The following is a 16,173-nucleotide window of genomic DNA, read 5'->3' as shown; positions in this document are numbered from 1 at the left end:
AGGACATTGCTTACAAAATACTTGTGTGGCCCATTCTAGAATATTGCTTAAGTATGACCCATAACAAATAAGGCTAATGGCAGACATTGAATGCATACAAAATAGTGTAGCATGATTGATCATAGATTTATTTGATGCATGGGAGAGCATCAAGAAGCTACTAAAAATTGGAAATGCCAGACAAGTGAAGATAGATGCCAAATATATGACAAAACCTAACTTATGAAATTTCAGGAACCTGTATTAAGTGAGGTATTTAGGGATTATACAATAACCGCATATGTATCACTCCTATAGGGACCATGAAGGCACGATTAATTACAGCATGCACAGAACCATTTAAAGAATCATTCTTCCCATACTCCACATGAGCATTGAATGGGGAAAACCCGTAATGTATGGTACAAGAATGTACTTTGTCGTACAACCCACAGTGGTTCATACAGTGTGCATGGAGACATGGAATCAGTTGACAGTAGCTGGGTAATGGTTCATATTGATTCCCTTTTCCCTGTTGCAGTAGGTGATCTTATGCCTTTAATTATTTTTTCATTGCTATCTTAACTTGCATTCTTCAATTCAGTTTATTAACCCTTCATATCTCTTGGTATTAGGGCAAATGTACAGTTAACTTTTAAGGAATTTGTATTTTCAATTTTTCAACTGGAGTTTTGTTTCATATGCAGCAGCAATGTTACAAATTATTTGTTTCAGTTTCTTTAGAATAATTTGCTGTTTCACAGGTGCCTTGAAGAAAATAAAAGATCTCGAATGTGTCTTAATGACAACCGATGGCCTCATGTTGACAAGACAGCTGGTTGCCTTGCAGAGGGCAGGGTTTGACGGTCTGAACATCAGCTTAGACACCCTGCAGTCCCAACGCTACAACCAGATCACGAGGAGGAAAGGCTGGGAGCGTGTCATGGCTGGCATGGATCTAGCCTTGCAACTTGAATACGACCCTGTGAAGGTATTACTAGTGCAGCTGTCATCGCATGCAGACTTTCATAAGCAAAAGATATAAATCTGTTGTTAAGAATATCAATACAATAATCACCATTTTAAAGCAGTACGCCCTCACCCTCACCCCCATCCCTGCTCCCACCCTCACCCCTGTCTCCACACTGCAGCTGTAAGTGAAGGAAGGTATATTAAGACAGAGGAAGTAAATGATGCTAACAGTTTCGTAGTTTATACAACATAAAAAAGTATGCCTTGCAAGTTTACCAATTAAATATCTTATATTTTCCTCCCAAGAGAGTCTTATGAGACTCAAGATCTTTACAATTTCTCTTTTTTTCTTTTGTTTCTTTAGTTTAAAATAAGTTTCCTCTATTGTGGTGTTGTTTTGAAAAAAATACTCCACTGTTTGGAAAAATTATTCTTAATTCTGTAGTCACATTTTTGTTGTGTCTAAGTACTACTGGTTTCAGTAGCAAGTACCAGCATCAGTTCATCTTATTATCAAAAATTTCTTTGCAAAATAAAAGCTGACCACTGTGGCCAAGCGGTTCTAGGCACTTCAGTCCGGAACCGTGCTGCTGCCACGGTCGCGGGTTCGAATCCTGCCTCAGGCAGGGATGTCCTTAGGTTAGTTAGGTTTAAGTAGTTCTAAGTCTGGGAGACTGATGACCTCAGATGTTAAGTCCCATAGTGCTTAGAGCCATTTGAATCATTTTGCAAAATAAAAAGCTTCTGTACAACTGCAAACTAGACATACCATTTTCAGGGTGCAGTTCACATCTATTGAAAGCACAACAGTGACCTTTACTTTTAGTAGATATGACACCTACTGGGGTAAGTGACTTGATGACTGCACACAAGAAGTTGTCATTTATTCCATATGTAGCTACCATGCAGACTCATATTTTGTATTAGTTTGTCCTTACGCTTCCAAAAGGTTAAACCTTGTCTCTGCAGCCACAGCTTCCTCTCTCCAGCAGTTGTCTTCATTTCCATGTGTGAAGAAAATCCCATTCATTTATCATATTGTTTAAGTAGGATGTTCTCAGTCATCCCCTTGTTTTCTTACCTACGATCTTGCCTTCAGAAATTTTTTTAAAAGATTATCGTCTCCAGTTAAGTGTCCAGTGTATTTTGCTTTGCCCTGGCCTATAACTTTCAGTGGTTCTTTCTTCTGTCCTATTTCCTTTAATTTTTCTGTCAATGCAGCTAGTTCTTGTACTTCTCCTCCAGAACCACATTTCAGCAGGTTTGAGGCGAGCTTCCTTTGGCTTTTCTAATGTACAGATTTTGCATCTGTGTGTCAGAACACTCCACACAAAGGTCCTTACAAATATTTTCTTAATGTGGAAGCTGATATGTTTATTCAGTTGCAGCTTCTTCTTATTTTGGAAGGAACTCTTCACCTGTGCTATTCTTTTCTTGAATGCCTTGAAATATTGATTGTTTTCTTGCAAAATGCTACTGAGATATTGAATTTCAGTTCCTTTCTTGAGTTGCTCATTGCCTGTTCTTGTGTCAGTTCTACCTCCACCTCCTGTCTTGTCCGTAGCCATAACTTTTGTCTTCTTTGTATTCATTTTTAGCTTTACTTTTACCACTTCTTGATTTAAGGCCTGAAATATTTTATTTAGTTCCTACTCTGATTTACTATTGCGATGTCATCAATCTGCAGTGTATATGCATGCAATTAAGTTTCCAAATCGACATCATGCTCCAAAAACCACCTAACTGTGTATGGCAGGGGGTACGTCTCATGCCACCAACTGATCCCCTCTGCCTTGTTCCACTTGTGAACAGTGCTTGGGAAGAATGACTGTCAGTACGCTTCTGTATTATCTCTAACTTCTCAAATTTTCTTCTCGTGATCATTTTGTGAATTGTATATGAGAGAAACTATTACGTTGTCAGACTCTTCTCGGAAATTACTCTCTCAAAATTTGGGTAGTAAATCTTTCCGTGATGCACAACTGCTCTCTTATGGCATCTACCACTGGAGTTGCTGAGCATCTCTGTAATGATCTCACAGTGACTAAATGATCCTGTGACAAAACACTCCGCACTTCATTGGATCTTCTTTCTCTCTTCTGTCAGTCCTACTGGGTAAGGACACAGGGGTAATTTACATTCACTTAAGATTCTTCCTGTGAATCTTAGTCTGGCATCTGCTTTTCTATTGCTGTTTTATGTGGTCATTCCACTTTGTTGCTCTGGATAGTTACTTCTAGATATTTTATTGTAGATTCTGTTTCCAGCAATTTGTCATTAATAGTGTAGTTGTACAGTATTGGATTTCTTTTCCTGTGTGTGTGTGTGTGTGTGTGTGTGTGTGTGTGTGTGTGTGTGTGTGTGTGTGTGTGTGATATGTTACATTTATTTATGTGCAGGGTCAAACTGCCAGAGCCTGCATCATTCACCAATCCTCTGCAGGTCATTGTGCAAATTGATACTGCCACCTGTTGTTGCTACTTTCTGATGGACAAGTGTAGTACCTGTGAACAATATTAAGGAGCCTCTGACACTTTCTACTGGATCATTTATATACATTGTAAATGTAATGGTCCTATCACATTTCCTTGGCATATTCCAGAAATTACCTGTTGTTGTTATTACTTCCTTGATGAACATATTAAGGAAGTAAGGTGATAGAAGGCACCCGTCTCTTCACTGCCCTTCTGGTTTTCCTTCTTTCATATCCGGTTCAGTACTCTGACTTTTGTATACACTCAATATTAATCATCTGTCCTTCCACTTTGGACCTTACTTTAAGGAATGATGATATAATGGTAATCTGTTTATTAAACAATATTTTAACGATACACTATGCTTTCTGATCATATAGTGGCTTGATGATGGAATTTGATACTGAAATTAGTAATCATTAGACAAAATAAAAGTGAAGCCATAATAAAAGAAAGTAATATTTTGGATCACGTCAGTTGTTGTTCCAAACAACAGCACGTCAGGAATAGGTTCAAATGGCTCTGAGCACTATGCGACTTAACTTCTGAGGTCATCAGTCGCCTAGAACTTAGAACTAATTAAACCTAACTAACCTAAGGACATCACACACATCCATGCCCGAGGCTGGATTCGAACCTGCGAACGTAGCGGTCACTCGGTTCCAGACTGTAGCGCCTAGAACCGCACGGCCACTCCGGCTGTCCAGGAATAGATACTAAATTATTTGCCCGCTGATGACCTCACAGCTTAGAACACTAAAACACAAATGTTAATTGTTTGTTATGTGCCCTGGTAGAGTTTACAACTGTTTACAGTTCACGATTGGTTGTTGGAGATTGGGCGTTACCCACATAGTGTATTTAGTGCAAAATGCAGAAAAAGGCAGTGTCCAGAAAAGTAAACAAGTGTAAAGGCAAAAGTTTCATGACAGGATGTTGTGTCACCATACTTGGAAGACAATTATAGCCAAAGACAGAAATTTAAAAGAAACTGGCTCATTTGAGCTGCGGAGACCTAGTCGAGGATTCTCAGTAGATAATTGTTAGCACAGTAGAATTTGTAAAGAGACAATGTCAGTTCATGTGAGGGAAGGTTGGTTGGTAAGTACCTATCAGCTTTCTCATAAAACTCGAAATTTGAAGAATACTCATCAAGGAAAAGGTAGAAGTCCAACAGTGTCAAATCTAGACAATAATATTGATCATCCAACAGTTTTGCAAAATCCCCAGTTGTACTTACTTTACTTACTTACTTACTTACTTACTAACTTACTCAGATTTACTGTGTACCATACAAGGAATTGATTTCCACTAGTTCACTCGATCAGCTGCCAAGTTCTCACCTTCCTCCAAGTTTGTGTCCATGCATTGAAGATTCATTGCAAAAGTTCCAGGTGTTAAAAGGTCTTCCTGTACATCTGTATCTGTCCATTGATTTCCACAACAGTGTTGATTTTGGGATTCTTCCACCTTACATGCGTAGAACATAACCTGCAATCTTCAGTCTTCTTTCAACAATAATTTTGTGCATGCTGTGTAGACCTCGTATTCTCAGCACTTCATCGTTTGTAACTTGGTTGGGTTAACATCTTCAGAATTCATCTCTAGCATTGTTGGTGAAAAATATGGAGACTGTGTGCTGATTTTACTGACATTTTCCAAGTCTCACACATATAAACGATAAAGGTGTACAGTCAAAGCTTTGTTGACATATTACAGACCTAATTGACATATGGACCGATTTTCCAGTTCTGCTGGTGATTTCTGCACCAGTGACCTCATTATTACATATAAATCTACCGAGATATGGCAATCTGCCAACATCTTGTAGTATCTTCTATTGCACTGTAATCGGGGAAGAGACGAGTAATTTCCACTTACTTTGCACATTCTGTTTGCCTTATCTCTATTAATTTTCAGCCCTACACAATAGGGCATTTAATGAGAAAGCAGATAAAAATTAACTTGATGCCTTCCAAGGAGATGGTCTCTGCTAAGTCTCTACTCCTTCAAGTATGACTATGTAAGTGTAGACCAGAGATGGTTTAAATTCAGAGAAATAGTATCGACATCAATTAAGAGATATATACCAAATAAATTGAAAGGATACCAAATAAATTAAAAGGGTGGTGCACAAAATATGTCAAAACTCAGCTGCAGAAGCAATGAAAAAAAGCATGTCAAAATTTAAAAGAACGCAAAATCTCCAAGATTAGCGATGTTTTACTGAAGCTCGAAACTTAGGGTGGGTTTCAGTGCAAGATGTGTTTAATAGTTCCCATAGTGAAACTTCGTTTTGAAATCTGGAAGAAAATCCAAAGAGGTTCAGGTTGAATGTGTAGTACACCAATGGCAAGACACAACCAATACCTTCTCTGTGCAATAGTTGTGGTAATGTTACTGATGACAGTGCTACTAAAGCAGGGTTACTAAACACGGATTTCTGAAATTTCTTCACCAAAGACAACAAAGTAAATATTACAGTATTCAAATCAAGAACAACTGCAACTGTGAGTAACTTAGTAGTAGCCCTCCTCAGTGTAATAAAGCAGTTATGTTTCTTTCAGAGAATGCTGATACAATAGCTCCATTAGAAATCATATATAGCCACTCATTTGATAAAGATCCATACCTAGAGACTGAAAAGTTGCTCAGGTCACACCAATGCTCAAGAAAGAAAAGAAGAGTAATCTGCTAAATAACAGACTCATATCACTAATGTTGATTTGCATTAGGATTTTGGAACATATATTGTGTTTGAATATTATGAATTATCTCAAAGATAATGATTCATTGATAAATAGCCAAGATAGATTCAGAAATATTGACCTTTTAAAACACAGCTAGCTCTTTAGTCACACAAAGTAATAAGTGCTGTCGACTGGGGATCTCAAATTGATTCCATATTTGTAGATTTCCAGAAGACTTTTTGAAACAGTTCCTCACAAGCATTTTCTAATCATATTGTGTGCCTATGGCGTATTGTCTCAGTTGTGCAACTGGATGTGTGGTTTCCTGTCAGAAAGGTCACAGTTCATAGTAATTGATGGAAAATCGTCAAGTAAAACAGAAGTGATATCTGACATTCCTCAAGGAAGTGTTATAGACCACCTGCTGTTGCCGATCTACATTAACAATTTAAGAGAGAATCTGAGCAGTCCTCTTAGATGATGCTATCATTTACAGTCTTGCAAATCATTTACTGTCTTGTAAAGTGATCAGATGATCAAAATGAACTGCATAAAAATTGTTATGTCATCCGCATGAGTAGTAAAAGGCATCTACTAAATTTTGGTTACATGATAATTCACGCAGATCTAAAGGCTGTGAAGTCTACTGAATACTTAGGAATTACATTTACAAATAACTTAAATTGGAATGCTCACATAGATAATGCGGTGGGAAAGCAAACAAAAGACTGTGATTTAATAGTAAAACATTTAGAAGATTAGGATTACTAAAGAGACTATCTACAACTATACTAGTCAGTCCTCTTTTGGAGTATTCCGCATGGTGTGGGATCCTTACCAGATAGGACTGACAGGAGACATCATTAAAAAGTTCAAAGAAGGGCACCTCATTTTGTATAATTGGCAAACAGGAAAGTGCATGCCACAGATATCGCATGTGAATTGGGGTGGCAGTCATTAAAGCAAAAGCATTTTGCTGGAGCAGGTTCTTAAAATTTCAATCATCAACTTTCTTTGTTTAGCACGGCACTTGGAGGGCGACGGTTCAGTCTTCACCCATCTGTCTCTTTTGTCCCATGTCCTGATTATTTTCTCCAAAACTGAGTTAAATAGAGTAGGTGATGGCCATCCTCATGCCTCACTCCTGTCTTTACTTTGAACGGTTCATAGATGTCTCCCATGAACTTCACTTTCGATATTGCATTTTTCATGTTTCTTGTCATATTAACATCAAAGATAATGATAATGTGCAAGAATAATGTAAGGCTAGCATCTTTTTAGTCACATGTTTCTGCTGATACAGCTTATATTGTACACCTGGAAATACAATGTCAATTTTGTTCTGATGACAACACATGTCACCTGGGAATAGTAGATGTACTGGCAATGGTTTCAGTGTCATCCGCCAACAGATAGTGTAATGGCATAGCTATCAGAATGCTATGTGTGTCTACCCTTTAATAGGAAATGCTCACAGCCAGTGTGATGCAGACATGTGAAGCAAGCAGGCAACCATGCCAGGAAGGCACACTCGTGATTCTTATAGCCAACGAGTGAGTTTAAAAAGGGGTCAAATTGTGGGCTTCCGAGTGACAGGATGGTCCTTTCGGGGGAATTTCCACACAAGTTGAATGTGCTGCGTCAGTTATGCAACGTTGCTAGTATCAGTAGTCACGTGAACATTCTCACACACTTAGTCGAGGTTCTGGACATCCACACAGCACAGATGCTCACTAGGATTGTTGTACTGAAAGGGCAGCAGTTGCAGATCGTACGGCTACCACAGCACAGATAAAAGGTCTTGTGAGCCCCAGATGTGTCAACACAAACTGTTGCAAAGCAGTTATTGCCAGTTGCGTTACGGACGTGCACACATCTATCCCGTCTTCCAATCGTGCCTCAGCACTGACATGCATGGCTCGAGTGGTGCCATCAGAGGATCTCTTTGAGGATGGCATGGCACACCATGGTTGTAAGTGATGAAAGCAGATTCCGCTCGCACACAAGTGATGGTTGTATCAGCAAATGACATAAATCTGGTGAGCACTCTCTTGTAGAGTGCATTTGTCCAAGATACAGTGGCCCCACCCCAGGCCTTACGGTCTGGGGTGCGATAAACTACATCTCTCATTCATCTGTGGTGTTTCTGCACTTGGTACATGCAGAATGATGTTACACCCGTTATTTTTGCATTCTTGCAACTGGAAGGTAATGTACTGTTCCAACAGTATAGTGCGGACCCACACGCTGCCCACAAAACTCAGTGTTCTCTGAAAGATGAGCAGTGACTTCCCGGTCCAGCATGTTCTACGAGTTTGTCTCCAACCGAGCACATGTGGGAACATGGGATGAGAAGTGATTCGTGCAACTTGTCAACCAACAACTCTTACATAACTATGTGAACAGATTGAGCATGTGTGACATAATTTATCTCAGGACAGTTTTTGTCATCTGTACTATCGACTGAATGCCATAGTCAGTGCCTGCATTGTCACCAGTGAGTGCTACACCACGTACTAATGTGTTTGTTTTGGCACGGGTCGATACATGCTAGCTGAGAAGCATTTGCAGTATTGATCTGTAAATGTGATCATTTCATGTACTCCATATGCACTGTTGCAACATTAAATCTAGAGTGAATTTTCTTCTGGCAGTGGGCACAGACTTTTACCTCACAACTTTGATACATTTTACTTTTTCTTTTTCTTAGTCTTTATCCCCTGCTATCACAGTCTCAGCATGTTATTGTGTATTTGGCAGTATTAGTGGTAAATTGTGGCCAGATGCCCTTTCCATGCCACCTCCCCCCCCCCCCCACCCCCCCTTCCAACCCACACCAGGGTGAAAGTTATGTACCCTGTATCTGTATGTATCTAATATTATCGTGTGTGAAAGTGTGAGAACGTTTTCAAAATGTTTGAGGATCATGTAACTGATGTGGGGTGTGCATACCAGTCTGCTATTCATCTTGTCGCATGTGTACAACAGCCTAAAAACCATGTCAACACTGGCTCTAGCTGCATGCTAACGTTGGCATCTACCCAGGGGTATTACAATTTCGATAGAGTACAGTAGAGTTTTAATGATTTATACAGTATTTTTATGTCATAAATTTTAGAAAATTGATTGAAGATGTCTTTCTGTTGTTGTTTAATTTATGATATAGCCGCAACAGAAAATCCAACAGAATATGTTAATTATTCTGGTCTTGTTCATTTCCGTATTTGTTCTGTGTTAAAGTAATTTTTCAGACGCATACAACATAAATGTTAAAGTAAGGTCTATGATGGCAGGCAGTGACTGGGATGTTGTCCTGACAGCAGGTAGGGTGCAGCCTTTGTTCACCGTGGCACTAGGAGGGAGAGGGTTATGGCCTATCGCCCCAGCTTCGTTTTACCCCTGGGAAATATCCCCAGGAGTCACCTGATAGCAGGTTGGCGTCACCTGGGGCCATCCTGCAGTCACTGGAACAAGGAAAAATCCCCACCTTTTATGTTTTATGGGGAATCGAGCCCAGGACCTCCTGATTGGAGTCTAGTGCACTACCCACTAGACCTCCACAACCACCATGCTTATGGGATATGAAATGTCTGCATCTATATGACTACTCTGAATTTCACAGCTCAGTGCCTGACAGAGGATTTATCAAACCACTTTCATACTGTTTCTCTACCGTTCCACTCTTGAACAATGTGTGGGGAAAAGTAACACTTAAATTGCTCTGTGTGATCTCTGATTTGTTGTGTTTTGTTATAATGATCATTTTTCCCTATGAAGATGAGTGCTATGAAAATGAAAATGTTTTTGCATTTGGAGGATGAAGTTGGAGACTGGAATTTTGTGAAAAGTTCTTGCCACAGCAAAAAAGTATTTCTTTTTGTGATTACCATCTCAACTCGCATATCATGTCCGTGACTCTCTCTCTCCTAATATTTTACAATAATACAGGCTGAGCTGCCCTCATTTTGACTTTGATTTCCTCCATCATTCATATCCCATGGTGTACTTGTGCATTGTCATCTTGAAACACAACCAATGATCATCTAAATGTCGACTATATGACAGGACAGTAGGTTCGAGGATCCTATCATCATATTTCACAGCCCTCAAATAGCCTCACTAGAAATGAGATATGTCTGACATCTGTATACCATACTGGCCCAAAACATGACTGATCCATCTGCCTGCTAAACTTAAAAGACTGGACTGCAGGTCTGAAACTCATTTTTCACTGGAGCGGACACAAATGAACAAGAATTCTCTGTGGCTCTGAACAGTAGCTGAGCACAAGCAGACACCATTATGTTGCATTTGGTAAGCATTGACAGGTGTTCACTCATGTTCTGCCCATTATCAGTCTTTCGATGAACTGTCAAACGAAGTCTCCATCATCTCTGCATTGGTGAGAGCAGGAGAGAAAGAGCTAAATTCTGGTGTTTCATCAGTGAACTTTTGTCTTCAACTCAAGATCTGTGAGCAGCAGAATGGTCTGAAGAGAATGTAATGTTTCTGATAACAGAATAGATGCTCGTGAATTCCAAGATGTCCACACCATAAATGCCAAATAAAAAGAAATACAATTGACAGAGGGTTTCCGAGGTACTGCAAACATGAGAAAGATGATAATTACAATAGATACTTTCATCAGCCAGGAATGGAGTGAATAAGCATGAGCTTCGTATTTGTTTTTATTAAAAAAGAACAGCACAACAAAGTTCCTTGAAAGTAAACATGTACAAAAATGTATCCATCATGCTGATTAAAATTATGTACATACCCCACATGAGCTTTGTATTTGTTTTTATTAAAAAAGAACAGCACAACAAAGTTCCTTGAAAGTAAACATGTACAAAAATGTATCTATCATGCTGATTAAAATTACGTACATACCCCACAAGCCACCTTAGTAATTTCTTGCCCTGTTCCACTGACAAATAGTGCTAGGAAAAATGATAGTCTATATGCCTCTGTACAAGCCCTAATTTCTCTTGTCTTTGTAGCTTTACATGAATTGTAAATTGGTCGCTGTAGGATCGACCTAAAGTCAGCTTCAAGTACGAGGTACCTAAATAGTTTAATAATGTTTTGTGAAAAGAATATCATCTTCCCTCCAGGGGTTACTATTTGAGTTCATGAAGCATCTCTATAATACTTATGTGCTGGTCAAACTTACTGGTGACAAATCTCTGAATTGGTTCAATGTCTTCCTTTAATCCAGTGTCATGCAGATCCCAAACACTCAAGCAATGCTAAAGAATGGGTCACACTAGTGTTGTGTCCTTTACAGATAAGCTATACTTTCCTAAAATTCTTGCAATAAACCTATTTGGCCATTTGCCTTCCCTACAACCAATTTTGCTTGTTTCATGTCTTACTGCTTTGCAACATTATGCCTAGGTATTTAATTGACGTGACTGTCAAGCAGCATACTACTGATGCTGTATTCAAACATCATGGGATTTTTTTTCCTTCTCATCTGCATTAACCTACATTTTTTTAATATTTACAGTAAGCTTCCATTCATCTCATCAATCACAAATTTTGTCTAAGTCATCTTATATCCTCCTATAGTCACTCAATGGCGACATTTGCTCATACACAATAGCGTCATCAGCAAACAGCCTCATAGTGCTGGCCACGTTGGCTGTCAGATCCTTAATGTACACTTATTAGCCAAAACATTATGACCACTGCCCACTGCGAGTTGGATGCTGCCTGGTGGCATTGCAGGCATGTGATGCAGTAACAAAAATATGTAAATAGAACAGACACAGATGGGGGCTCACTTTAGGGAAGATATGGGCTGCAAATGGGGAAATCAGTTGAGATAAGTGATTTTGATAAATGGCAGATTATTATTATGCTGAGCCTGTGACACACATCTCAAAAGCGGCAATGCTGGTCAAATGTTCATGTGCTATCTATCACTAGGTGCTAAATGGTTAGACATCCATGACTCTTCACAGTACTTGGGGTTTGGTGGCATGTCTGGCTGCAATGTAGGATAGACGGTGATTTGTAGCAACTCTGCTGAAAGAGCACAATGCTGGTGCACGCACAAGTGTTCCATAGCACACTGTTCATTGTAAATTCTGGAACACAGAGCTCCGCAACAGACCACTCCTACATGTTCACATGTCTACCCAACAACATCATCAGTTGTGACTGCAGTGGGCACAGGACCATTCGGATTAAACCATCAATCAATGGAAATTTTGGCTCTTTGGGTGAATCCCATTTTTGCTACACTAGGTTGATAGGTGTCTCCACAAAAACCATCATTGAGGTGAATGGCAGCTCCAAATGTGCAGCACACCACGGATGCTGGCTGGTGGGAGCAGCATTATGCTTGGGAGACATTCTCCTGCACTTGCATGTAGTAATCAAAGACATGCCGACAGCTGTGAATCACCTGTGTCCATTCATGCTTGATGTCTTCCCCGACAGCGATGTCATCTTTCAGCAGTGTAAATGTTTGTATCTCAGAGCCAGAATCATGCTACAGAGGTTTGAAAAGCATTATAGTGACGTCACGTTGATGTCTTGGTGGCCAAATTTGCCTGATGTAATCCTAAAGAACCCATCTGGATCACTATCGAGCATCATTACCACGTATGCAAATCAGTGATATGTTATTTACGTCAATTACAAGACCTGTGTGTAGACATCTAATGCTTCATACCTCCTCAAACGTAACAACAAGCTGTCTGATCCCTGATACGCAGAATCAGTGATGTATTTTGTCCCAAAGATGGACAAATAAGCTATTAAGCAGGTCATAATGTTTTGGACCACCAGTCTATACAGGATGTTACAAAAAGGTACTGCCAAACTTTCAGGAAACATTCCTCACACACAAAGAAAGAAAATATGTTATGTGGACATGTGTCCGAAAACGCTTACTTTCCATGTTAGAGCTTATTTTATTACTTTTCTTCAAATCACATTAATCATGGAATGGAAACACACAGCAACAGAATGTACCAGCATGACTTCAAACACTTTGTTAGAGGAAATGTTCAAAATGTCCTCCGTTAGCGAGGATACATGCATCCACCCTCCATCACATGGAATCCCTGATGCGCTGCTGCAGCCCTGGAGAATGGCGTATTGTATCACAGCCATCCACAATATGAGCACGAAGAGTCTCTACATTTGGTACCGGGGTTGCGTAGACAAGAGCATTCAAATGCCCCCATAAATGAAAGTCAAGAGGGTTGAGGTCAGGAGAGTGTGGAGGCCATGGAATTGGTCTGCCTCTACCAATCCATCGGTCACCGAATCTGTTGTTGAGAAGCATACGATCACTTCGACTGAAATGTGCAGGAGCTCCATTGTGCATGAACCACATGTTGCGTTGTACTTGTAAAGGCACATGTTCTAGCAGCACAGGTATGAAATCATGATAACATGCTTCATACAGCGTCGGTGGAAGAACATGGGGCCCAATCAACACATCACCATCAATGCCTGCCCAAACGATCATAGAAAATATGTGTCGATGATGTGATTGCACAAATGCGTGCGGATTCTCGTCAGCCCACTCATGTTGACTGTGAAAATTTACAATTTGTTCACGTTGTAATGAAGCCTCATCCATAAAGAGAACATTTGCATTGAAATGAGGATTGACACAATGTTGGAGAACCATTCGCAGAAGTGTGCCTGTAGAGGCCAATCAGCTGCTGATAGTGCCTGCACACGCTGTACATGGTATGGAAACAACTGGTTCTCCCGTAGCACTCTCCATACAGTGACGTGGTCAACGTTACCTTGTACAGCAGCAACTTCTCTGATGCTGACCTTAGGGTTATCGTCAACTGGACGAAGAATTGCCTTGTCCAGTGCAGGTGTCCTCGTCGTTCTAGGTCTCCCCAGTCGCTTAGTCATAGGCTGGAATGTTCCGTGCTCCCTAAGACGCCGATCAATTTCTTCGAACGTCCTCCTGTCGGGACACCTTCGTTCTGGAAATTTGTCTTGATACAAACGTACCGCGCCATGGCTATTGCCCAGTGCTAATCCATACATCAAATGGGCATCCGCCAACTCTGCATTTGTAAACATTGCACTGACTGCAAAACCACGTTCCTGACGAACACTAACCTGTTGATGCTACGTATTGATGTGCTTGATGCTATTACTGTAGAACAATGAGTCGCATGTCAACACAAGCACCGAAGTCAACATTACCTTCCTTCAATTGGGCCAACTGGCTGTGAATCGAGGAAGTACAGTACATACTGACGAAACTAAAATGAGCTCTAACATGGAAATTAAGCATTTCCGGACACATGTCCACGTAACGTATTTTCTTTATTTGTGTGTGAAGAATGTTTCCTGAAAGTTTGGCCGTACCTTTTTGTAACACCCTGTATAGAGAATGAGAGTGGTCCTATCATACTTCCCCGGGGCACTCCTGAGAATAACTCCAATACCCCTGCCTCTGATGAACACTCACCATCAAGGACGACATTCTGGCTTCTACTACACGAGAAGTCATCTCGAGCCATTCACATATCTTGAAACCTAATCTGTAATTTCAGACCTTCATCAACAGTCTGCAGTGGCGCACTGTGGCAAACACTTTCTGGAAATAGCAATGTGGAATCTGCCTGTTCCCTTCATCGCTGATTCGCAGGATATCTAGTGAGAAAGGGGCAAGTCGAGTTTCACACAAACGATGATTTCTAAATCTGTGCTGATTTGTGAACAGAAGCTTTTCTGTCTCGTGGAAATCAAAGTGAAAATACATTCACGAATTCTGCAGCAAACCAATGTTAAGGATATTGGTTTGTAATGTTGTGGGTCCATTTTTTTACTCTTCTTATATACAGGAATTACTGTGCTTTTTCCCAATTGCTTAGGATTTTGCATTAAGCAGGAAATTACAATAAAATTCATGCTAAGAACAGGACCTATGCCATAGTGCACTATTTGTCGAGAGACCCATTGCTGAAATTTTGACATTATGTTGGCTAGACAGTAGGTTGGAGGATTCAGTTCTGATAGTGCACAGCTCTCAAATTATACTTACTAGTTATTAGAGGCATTTGATATCCATAGGTGACACCAGACCGAAACCAGACTGACTCAACTATGTGCTGAATCTGTGGGTCTTAACATTTGAGACATGCATTGGTACCTGGCCATTTCCGCACCCTTCTACAAGGATCATCAGGTATCAAAGAAATGCTTCACTTATTGTGAAAGGAATACAATATCACTGATCCAAGTTCCGCTGGAGGACACCCTGTATCACCACTAGTAATTTCCTTTCCTGTTGCACCACAAACAGAGTGAGGGCAAAATGACTTGTCTATATGCCTCTGAATGAGCCCTAATCTCTCTAAACTTGTCTTCATGGCCCTTACATGGAATGTACATCATCAGTAGATTGTTCTGCAGTCAGTGTCAACAGCTATTTCTCTAAATTTTCTCACTAGTGCTCCTCAAAAAGAATGTCGCTTTCCATCCACCGGTTTCCAAGTACACCACGATTCTTTGTGCACTACATTCCCCGGGGGTTTGTACTGTAGTACATAATGGACACCTAGAGACCCCACTGAATGTGTCGAGATGGTTGTGTACCGTGTGAGTCAACACAGCTCTCCCCATTATCTGCAAAAAAAGTCACAGTGCAGTTACAGTAAGTTCCTGAGGTACTACCTGTCAGCTATAATTTGAAGTTAGCAGTCGTCAGTTGTTGTTGGCTCTGAGCAATCTCTGTAGTGCCGATTTTTAACATTTTGTTACTGCAAAGGCTGTGGAATGTTCATATGACGTCGCTGTAGCATTTGCCAATTGTGTGGTAAATTTCCATGATGACAAACATTCTTACTGTAAAGTAACAATGCTTGGGCAGTCTTTAAGCATTAACGCTATAATCCCTTTGCAAAGTCAAATTTTTTAATGTTGTATTGGACATGTGATCAGTTTGTTTATTTATTTATTTTTGTAATTTTATTTTTGTGGTTTAGGACAAAAACTGTAGTGGTAGTGTATTTCTCCTAGAGCCCTTTTGTGAGCTGCTATTTTCCTCTGTGAAAATGAGGCAATTT

General features: G+C 40.1%; 1 protein-coding gene across 1 annotated transcript in view; it reads left to right on the top strand.

Moving 5' to 3' along the window:
* Positions 1-845: 845 nt before the first annotated feature.
* Positions 846-16,173, top strand: part of LOC126412550 (cyclic pyranopterin monophosphate synthase-like) — a 29,703-nt gene continuing 14,375 nt past the window's right edge. The window contains exon 1 of the mRNA XM_050082201.1: positions 846-970. The gene's annotated coding sequence lies outside the window, so the exon portion shown is untranslated. The remainder of the gene's footprint in view (positions 971-16,173) is intronic.

The sequence above is a fragment of the Schistocerca serialis genome, chromosome 7 (assembly GCF_023864345.2).
Source record: "Schistocerca serialis cubense isolate TAMUIC-IGC-003099 chromosome 7, iqSchSeri2.2, whole genome shotgun sequence".
Lineage (NCBI taxonomy): Eukaryota > Metazoa > Arthropoda > Insecta > Orthoptera > Acrididae > Schistocerca > Schistocerca serialis.
Note: the sequence above shows the minus strand (reverse complement) of the source record. Positions and strands in the feature narration are given on the sequence as shown.